This window comes from Mauremys reevesii, linkage group 11, assembly GCF_016161935.1.
Source record: "Mauremys reevesii isolate NIE-2019 linkage group 11, ASM1616193v1, whole genome shotgun sequence".
In the NCBI taxonomy this organism is placed as follows: domain Eukaryota; kingdom Metazoa; phylum Chordata; order Testudines; family Geoemydidae; genus Mauremys; species Mauremys reevesii.
In genome coordinates this window covers 46,014,677-46,022,329 of record NC_052633.1, presented here as the reverse complement: position 1 = coordinate 46,022,329, position 7,653 = coordinate 46,014,677, and positions in this window count along the sequence as shown.

Here is a 7,653-nt window from a genome sequence, read left to right as displayed (position 1 = left end):
TTAATTATAGCGAGCCAAACGCTGACTTGAATGAGCCAGACTCTGGTTCAATACCCACCCTGAAAAACCTCCTTTCCCTCTCCTGCCCCTCAATATACCAGCAATTGGGAAAAAAGTATCTGTATACTACACAATACTATCTATTTGCTAGGGATACAGGGGAAGAATGAGGACTTTTAAGTGGAGTGGGATGGGAATATGCTGCTGTGGTGTCTACTATCCACTGACCAGTCTGTTCTTTTTATTGCTTGATACAGCTGAATAGTTGTGATTGTAAATGTAGATGGAATTTTTCAAAGGCACAAAGAGCAGATAGGTGCCCAAATCCCATTTGTGCCCTTGAAAAAAATCTCCCCCTTCATTATTGTCAGAGTGCCTACAATCCGTGAATAGGCATTCTTCTCTCTATATTTTATATCAGAATAAATATATAACTTCAACTCTTCCCATAGAGCCTTTCATTAAGATTAGGCCTTATTTTAGACTTAAGGTTGCTGAACAGTGTGGAAAAAAAATCATGGAGAAAATGAGGCTGACTGAATTTTTTTTCCATATTCAGTTTGGGAACTTACTAGTACCTCAAATAATAAAATACACCTCATTTTTCTCTTTCATTACTGGTAACTATGTATACATGTAAGTGTTACTTTTCAAAAGAGATCTGAATTACTTTGGATGCTTTCCTGGGATGTTTTTTATACACACTTCAAATTCAATCTTTTCCATAGAGGGCTAATGAACAATTAACAAACTTGATCCTCCAGCTGTTTTTGGAGTCTAACTACCATCCTCCTCCTGAATTCAATCAAGATCCACCAGAAATAAAAAGTATTAAACAAATCACAGTGTGCTGCAGGACTCTCTTACAAAGTTTTGGTCTGTGCTCAACAAGTTTTGTTATTTTCCATGTAAGCTTTTTTTCATTCCACATGTGGTAGTTTTATGTGAAACAATAGGACCTTTGCTTTAAAAAGCACTAATGTTACTAATAATATGTAACACTTTATAGCATCAACATGCTTACAAACGTATACTGATTACTTAATCATCGCCTCTCCCAAAGTGATTAAATGTTAATACACCTATGAAGTAGTTTTAGCCCTCTGTGGTTGCAGTTCTTCCCCCTTTGAGTTCACTATTATTATTAGTCCCATTTTACAGTTTGGGTAATTGAGGCAGCAGGATTAAGTGAGTTTTCTTAAGGCCAAAGAGGAAATCAGTGCCAGAGCAGGGATGAAAAAGCAGAATTCTCTGTCTTGTAGTCTGGTACCTAGCAGTTCTGTGATTGTCTCAAGTTGAATGTTGCTTTAGCTGGGTGGTATAGATGCCTAGCCCCAAACAAAGCCCTCTCGGACCTCATCTCAGTATCCTTAATGAAGGGAAGTGCTATTATTCTCCATAGTGGGCCTGGTGTGCCCCAGGTTATAGGACCCAGGAGAATTTCTCTCTCAGGTGTGGAGAGAATGTGGATCCCTGTAGACTGCACTTCAGCAAGGGGCCTTCAAAGTGGGGGCAGCCACCACATGTAGGAGATTGGCAGGGGAACTGGTCACCATTTTTCCAGGAGTGCAAAGAATCTGCTTAGGCTCACCCTGGATAGTGAGCTCAGGCATGGTCTGTGATTTGGTTCATCTGGATATCTTGGCTAGAAACATTGTGAGGGCATCTGAGCCAGAATTATTTTTCTTGTGGTGATATCCAAAGCAACAAACAACATCTCTTTAAAGAAAAAGCATCTTTTGCTTTAGTGCTTTAGAGGAGTCTGGTGCTTTGGGGTAGGGCCTATCCACTCCCTTCCATGGATTTGTTGCATCATGTACAATACAGATATTTTCAAGTTACTAACATGATGAAATGACTATCAAGTCTCCAATTGCAAGTTTGTTTATGGCTTCTCTGTAAAAAAATATAATGAAGAATAGACATCATTTCTTCTTGACTCACTATCTCACCTTTCATGAGGCTTCTGTGTTGATTCCTAGTCTTCCTTAGCAATTTGCATTTCTCTTATATCTTTTGAATGTTCTGTTTATTGTTCATTTGCCTGTTTTTTGGCAGCTGTGGTGGGGATTGTGAAGGTTTTGTTGTCTATATACTTCCTTCCTGGCTTTCATTCTGGCCCCTTTCATGGTACATTGGAGATGTTTCCTGAATACCATTTTGGAGGACTTAGGGTCTTGGAATACCAAGTTTGTGTTTGTAGAATACTTGTGGGGAATGATGGCTGGTGGGGAGAGAGCAAGATGGGAATAGTGCTTCATCAATAGAGAAAATATGTTGTGATTTCTTATACAGGATCAACTGCAAGGGACATCCAGTGGGGTTTCTAGTCTGTTTCCCTGCAACGTTGCTGGAGTGATTTGATCATCCCGATACCATGGGTATTCAATATAATTGCATATTTCTACTGAGGGTAATTCTACAATTTATTTTGGCGGCTTGTCCTGCTGTCTGACTGTTCCTATGGTTATAAAGATTTCCCTGCTGCTTTTTCAGTCAATTACTTCTTGTTTTGGTCTTCTTGACTAATAAGTATAATTGATCGCTGTTGTCTTTATAACACTGCTTTAGATCGTGATCTTAATTTTTCTTGGTTTTTGCTTTTAGCATTCTTGGCATTGTGCTACCTAGGAACAGGTAGCTGAACACCCCATAAGGCCAACAGAAACCTATCTGACTTCACTGTGTATTTTTTTATACTAAAAAAGGATGAAGCAACTTTGTTACTGACCATAGCAAGAAGAGTGATGAGTTGGGAACTCATGTCTTAATAGCAATAGTTAAAATCCAAATTATTAACTAAATCTACTTATGGGACTAGATTTTGGCTGCTTATGTGTGGACACATGGACCGGGGTAGAGGGCACATGAAATAGTTTCTTCCCTTTTCTATATGCTCCTATAGCCAGAATCTTGGTGCTTGCATTCAATAATTTCAGAAGGTAGGTGAGTGTAGATACTAAACACCCCAAAGAAGGCAAGGCCTTTAGGGCTGGGGCTCATCTCCATTCCCGGCTGGAGGCCAGCGGTGGAGAGTGCTCAGTGGACTCAGGAGTTAATGCCCATGTAGGTATTCTATTTGTCTCTATTCGTCACAGGCAGAAAGTTTCCAGAAGCCACTGCTGATTTGTTGCACCTTCATCCCCCCTTTTAAAGCCACAGTGTAATCCCTCCCCCCATGTAAACTCAAACCTTGCAAATACATTTGCATTTAAAGTAATTTCATCTGTCCTTACCGTGAAATCACTTGGAAAGTGTTATCAGTCCACAGCCTGGCCCATTTGTCCTATGTGGCAGCAGCCATGTTAGATTCTTGCCCTTGAAGAAAGAATCCTTCCGGTCACACTGAATTTTAGATACTCAGGAAGTACACCGATGGGACCAAGTAAATAACTAGCTAACTAATTGACTATAGATGGGTAAGTTCATTGGTGACAGTGGGAGATCTCTCGAAGGATTGCGGTGTAGGCACTGCCAGTGGAACTATTAATGGCAGTAAAGGTTGTATGCTTGAGCCCATACCTAATTAAGCCTCAGAATTATTTATTTATTTGTATAGATATGTTCAGAGCTATTTGTAAAGTTTACATACTCCATCCAGTTGGCAGCAACTGAAGTTAGGATTTCTGCATAAGTGGCTGATCAAGCCTTAAAGCATCAAGCTTTTTGACGCAATGCTGAAACAAATGTTAATGAAGCCTTTATGTCTGAAGCTACTGACTAGCTGGACTCCACCTTTCCTTCAGTTTACAAATCATTATCTTTGTGCTGGCTTGCTCCCTACAGATCTGCAGCCAGAGGGGGTTTTCCACGTGTATATCTCCTACTTTCTGCCTGGAAGGGGTAAGGGAATCCCTTATCTTGCCCCATGAGTGGGGGGTGGGGGGGAGGAAGAGGGGAGAAGGAATGTTGGGCTATGGAAAAGGGTTATGTCTTTCTTTGACTATGTTGCTAGTAACTGCCAGATGGCAGAATGAGAGGCACTCTACTGGGCCCACTTCCAGTGGAGCCTTTCCAAGTTGCTGCCTCAGAGCTGGGATCTGAAGAAACATGCTCAGGAGACAGTTTTGAAATGGTAATTTTTAATAGTCATTTCAAAAGCCCCACCACATATGGTTTTTGGGGTAGTGGAGGGGATTTTCTCAGCTGCTCCTGAAGAAAATCTGTATAAAAAGGAAACCAATTACATGAGTGAATTTGACTCAAAGATGACTGCTATGTGTTGATACAATATAGTTCATTTTAGGCACAGCTGTGAGACTCCATCAGTTGTCCTAATCATTGTGGAGGAGCTTGAAGTGTCATTGCCTAAATGGCTGGACACCACTATTTGTGTGCTGGCCTGCCTTGCAGACACTAGTTTTGTTAATTAGGCCTGATTTTCCTCTCCTTTAAAATGCTGTATGTCACTGAAGTTAAAGGACTTATACTAGTGCAACTATAAGAAGAATCAAGCCTAAAATTTTACAGGCTTAGGCATTCCAGTGTAACCTCAACTCAAAAATGGCTGCTACATGTTGATACAATATAGGTGCCATGGTGGTAGCAATGTCACACACAAAAGGAGAAGCCAGGGCTCCATTTAAGCTCTGTCCCTCTTTACCCACTAAGAAAGGTTGGGAGAGTATTAGGCATGCAGCCACCATTCTTTTTCCAAAGAAAGAAGATCCAGGACATTCCAACATGATTGTATCAGGAGTAGGTGACGGGGGTGAAGAGAGACCTTATTCTTCTGTGCAACCATCCATGAGCAGGGCACAGTCTAACCATCATGAATTTGAAGATTTGTCGTATTTACAATTTAATTTTTGTTCCAATGGGAGCTATTTAGAAAACAGTTTATTTTATTTGTTAAAATTAGAGACCTATTCAGTAGGTTGAAAGGTTGCTTTTTTTTTTTTAAAGAGCTTGTTAAAATTAGCAGCTGCCTAACAAAAAATAACATGCTTTATTAACCCAAATACAAAGTAGTAGTAAAGGAGGGATTTTTGCTTCTATCTACTTGGGCCTTCCTGGAAATGTATATATGTTAGAATGCATATTACAGAAATAAGACATGATCACTTCTATGCAATCCAGTCTGATGGAATGCTTACTTTTCCTTAATCATTACCACTAGTTACTCCATTACAGAAGCATCAGAAAGTTACAGAAGAGTTAAGACACAGGAAAAAATTCCAAAAATATCAAAAGTGAGTCTCTAATTTAAAGTGAGGTAATACTCTAGAGTATCTCAACTCCCTTCCTCTTTTTAATTAAGTATTTAGGATCTGAATCTAGGCTGACATCAATTTCTGCTTAAAGTCAGTGGAAACTGAGGGTGTTCAGCGTATCCAAGGCTCAGCTCCTTATGAATAAGCCCTGAGGAAGGATAAAATCTGCCTTCACTAGTGAAACAGATCTGAAACAAACAGTAGATGATAAAAATTGCTTTTGCATTTTTCATTTCATACATAAAGCCTTGATAAAGAAGATACTGTGTGAGAGTCAACAAGTAAAAGAAAGAGGAATGTGTACATATCTTAAAACAAATGCCATTATAATAAATAGAGCTTGTTGGAACACTTTTGACAAAACAAAATCTGCTGTTTCATCAAAGCTAAAACATTTCACAGAGGTGTAAAGATTTTGATGTAGCTTTTGACAGCAAAATTTTTGAGGTTGAAGGTGGATGTTCCAATCAATACCAGAGAGAGGGGAATCTAAAATCTGACCTTTTCAATCCCAAATGGACATTCTGACAAAATTTTGCTTCTCAATATTTTCAAATGATTTTGTTTTCATTCCAGTTTCGAACAAAAACAAAATCTGAAACCTTGGAAGTTGTGGCAAAATGAAATTGTCATCCTCCCACTGATTCTAATTATAAATTAAATTGATATATGTGCAAACATCATCCTAAGGGTTCAATCTTGCACCCATTAAAATCAGTGGCAACACTTGCATTAACTTCAAAAGAAGTAAGAGCTGACCCTGTACAATTCCTTATAGGTAGTACCCTATCTGTTTAACTTCTAAGACCAGTTAACTTTAAATGAGTTGGCTGCTCTTATGTATACCACTGCCATCTACTGGCTAGAGTAAGACCTGCCTATGCGTTTGTAATCATGGTTAGATTACGATTTCAGTTTTACAATGAGATTACTCCTGGTTTATAGTGATGTAAAGGAGGTCAGAATCAGGCCATAAGTTTCATGGGGCTGGCCTATAAAATTAGTTATACTGCCCCCCATACTACTAACAGCTAACAGAGGTTTCACTGTAGCTCAGGAAGAGACCTATGTTTTTGGACCAGAAGGTTGAGAGTCTTGTTGCTGAATGTGCAGAGTGTAGCCGGACAATCATTATGTCAGTATGTGAGTGTGTGGGTGTGCTGTGGATTTTATTAACATGGATTTATAAGACTGTCATGGACAGGAAGGAAAAAAAATCATCTAAGGGCTAAATTCAGCCTAGGTTTGTGCTGGCAGAGCTTTAGAGGTGGAAAATCCAACTGTGAGAGGCCGGGGGAAGAGAGAACTAGCACCGGAGTGAAGAGCAACCCCAGCTTCCCCTCTGGTTGACGTCCCATTGACATACAGCTCATGTCAAGAAAGAGATGTGGCCAGGGTGGTTAGAGATGCACGGCTGCTGTGCATTGGAGGCCCCAAAGGAATTAAGTCTGCCTTCAGTCAGTGGAAAAAGTCTAAAAACAACACGGTAGAAGAAAATCGCCTGCTCTCTTTCCCTCCAAGGGGATGGGCTGGCAGAGCAAAGTGCGATGTATACCTCCCTGCACCAGCTCTGGTGAATCCACACAAGCACAAGGAATGAATTCGCGGCTGGTGAAATAGGTGTGATTTAATTGGCTCAAACACAATTTTAATATGAGAAAGATTAAGGAGGAAAAAATTACAGAAGAGCATTATTTTTTTGTGCACTGTTTTAACTTTCCAACTGAAATAACAGTGAAACAAAATGTAAATATCGGTATGAATCAGAATGAAAATGTGTTCACGAAATTTTCAGATTAGGAATAATACAAAATGCCTGTGATCCAAGAAAAGCAAGTTAGAGGAATGGAAACAGAAGTTCAATACAAGGAAGAACAGAAAACACAATCAACGCTTATAGTCCTGGGCTAGTGCTAATTGTAATTATGAGAATTAGGTGGTGTCACAGTAATTCCTTATGTAAGAGAAAAGTAAAGGAAGTTCTTACCATAGCTTGAGTGAAACTGATCATAATCAGTTTCTTCATATAGACACTGACTAAAAAAAAAATCAGATCAAAGAAAGGTGCTTAGTTTGTTGCAGAAACCCCCCACCCCGCCCCCATCAAGTATGTTATCTCAAAGTTTAATCTTTAACAGGTAACTTGGAGTAACTCCTGTTATTATACTAACAATGTGAAGAAGTCAAAGTCTGTACAGCATGGCAAGTTTTAAGTATTTCAATTTAACAATAAGATAGGAATGGTGGACTGAATTGGTCAATTCTGACACTCCCAATTTCCTCCCCCCCCATAATTTTATATTTGCAAAACAAACAAATTAAACCAAATTAAAAAAACTAACCCCAGCCCAACCAAACCAAAAAAACCCTAAACAAAACAGGCAAGCAAAACAACCAGGAATGGCTCTACTTCACATGCTGGAAATCTACATGGGGTAGT